Source organism: Engystomops pustulosus, chromosome 6 (genome assembly GCF_040894005.1).
Source record: "Engystomops pustulosus chromosome 6, aEngPut4.maternal, whole genome shotgun sequence".
Classification (NCBI taxonomy): Eukaryota; Metazoa; Chordata; class Amphibia; order Anura; family Leptodactylidae; genus Engystomops; species Engystomops pustulosus.
Genome location: NC_092416.1, coordinates 172549175 through 172551578, shown reverse-complemented (window position 1 = coordinate 172551578; position 2404 = coordinate 172549175). Strand labels below are relative to the sequence as shown.

Genomic DNA, 2404 nt, shown 5'->3' with positions numbered 1-2404 from the left:
CTGTGACAACTTACCCCCTTCCCCTCCTCCCTCCCCCCCTCCCACCCCCTGTTGCAGGTTAGTTGTTTTTATTGAGAAATGTGTGTTTTTTGTTTGCCTGAGCTAGTATGCTAGAGTAGCACTTATTCTGCCATAGTGTTAGGATAGTGCTAGGAGTGTATCTTAATTTATTGTGTGCTTTGTACAAAGCCCATGCTGCGTCATGGCACACACTGTCTGTAAGTTTTACTGTGTATCTGTGAATAAAGGCTCTTTCAATCAAAAAATCTGTTCTTATCAGTTTAATATCTGATACGTCCCCTATCTGGGGACCATATATTAAATGGATTTTTGGAACAGGGAGATGGAAAAAGAGCTTGCTCTGTCCACTCCACGCATTGACCTGGTATTGCAGTACCTCCAGGACCGGTGCACCCCTTCTTAACTTGGTGAAAAAGATAGAGAAATAAATAAATAGCAAAACTTTGGAAAAGGGAAAAGAAATGGAGCCAAAGTTTGCAATGTGACGTCGACGACGCTCTTGTGCTTTGTCACCTACTCAGGTGTGTTGTGTGCTGTGTCTTTTGCAGGAGGAACAAAGGCTTCTCACTAATTGATTAATGAGGTGCAAAATGGGCCCGACCCGGAACAAAGGAAAAAAAAAAAAAAAGGAAAAATAAAAGTGACCTAATCGGCGGCCTAATTAATTGGAGCTAATTGGATCATGATTAGTCTGGAGCCGGCCGTCTACTTGAATCGAAGACACCTGCAGGTTGAGATTTGGCTGCTTCCTCCTCCACTGCTAGCAGTCACAGTCTGAGAAGGTGCGAACGACCGAAGGTAAGCTGTAGCTATCAGCGTGTGCTGGAGCGAGCGTGCTTGTCCCCTCACACCGTCCAGCGGCTGTGTCAAGAGAAAGGAAAAGTGATCTCTGAGCCGTCAGGCAGGCAGGCAGTCAGTCGGTCAGACTGACTTGACAAAAGAGTTGTTGTGGGGAGGGTGTAGCGGCGGGCGGCTGGCAGATGAAGTGCAGACGCCCGCTCGCTCGGCCCCCCTGCTGCTTTGCGGGGGAGGTGCCTGTTGGGGGCGGTCCTATGCAGATTAATTGTCCCCACGCAGAGGACTGTGTGACTTGCAGAGCAGGTTTTTCGCCTCCTGGCGGTGTCTCCTCTCCGTGAGCAGTGCTGAGAGTTCTGAAGGGGGCCCGGTCTGGGCGAGCTATGGTCGGTATCGCTTCTCGGCCTTTTGGCACGATCAAATTTGTGCTGGAAGGTCAGAGTCTGCTCTACTTCGGTGAAAAGTAAGCCCTCGGCCTTGTTTCTTAACTGAAACCTGCAGCTATAGGGGGGAAACTTCATAGTCCGAGTAGAAAAGACTCTTTCTTGGTGACGGTGGACCCGGAGGATCTGGACGGCTGGACGCTTCAACGGAGAAGGGATTCTACGGTGCAGTGGAAGGATCGGAAGGACCCCGGGAACGCTAATCCATTTTCAAGAGGCGATAAGAAGGCTCATCAAAATCTTCGCTGACTGCAGGAACCTTTTTTTCTCTCTGAAGATTTAAAGACGAGAAAGGGTTGAAACCTGTTATTGAGAAGATGGCATCCAGAAGCCAAGACGATTCGTCTGATTATTTTTCAGTTAATTTTACTTTGGAGAAGACTCTGCGTTTCTGGGTAGTACCAGAACAAATATACATCAAAGATGCAAATTTTATTTTTCATCAAATTTTGTCACCAATGATGAAATTGGAACCTAAACATTTTATTTGCGTTCAGAGCTACAGCAAGAGAGGTATCATTGATGTAACTCTAACGGAGGATACTTTGTGTGAGAAGGTTTTCCAAACCTATACAAAGACTAAGCACCTGGACGTGTGGAAGGGGATTGAAGTTTCTCCAATCTACCAGACCCTAACTAAACTTATCACGATCCAGATGTATAGTCCTTTCATCTCGGATAAGGAGGTGGAAGACTTTCTTGCACCCTATTGCGAGAAGATTGTCCCCAGGAAAAGGTGCGAAACCTCTTTCGGCGTTTGGAACGGGAAGAGGCTTTATTTTGTTACCCTTAAAAAAGACCCAGACGCCTATGGCGGGGTCATGCGACCTCCACCCTTCTGCTACATAAGAAGGGTGAGAGGAAATGTTTTTTTTTCCAACAGGCCAGATTATTGCCGTAAATGCAAGGCCTATGGGCACGACACTGGAGTGTGCGATGTGTGTAAGGAGTGCCCTGGGACCCCGCATCAAAGTAATGATTGCCCGAAAAATAGAGAAGAACAATCGGAAGAGAGTTCTGAATCTCCTGAACAGGAGCAAACAAGTGTCCCCCAGGAGGATGTGAGTAAGCCATCAGAAGACCTTCCGGCTGGTGAAGATGGGGACGAGAAGAATGTGGAAATGGAGGAAAGCACCGTGGTGAGC

At 47.5% G+C, this 2404-nt stretch overlaps 1 pseudogene; it reads left to right on the top strand.

Moving 5' to 3' along the window:
• Positions 1-245: 245 nt before the first annotated feature.
• On the top strand, positions 246-419 carry LOC140066268 (U2 spliceosomal RNA; annotated as a pseudogene).
• The last annotated feature ends 1985 nt before the right edge of the window (positions 420-2404 follow it).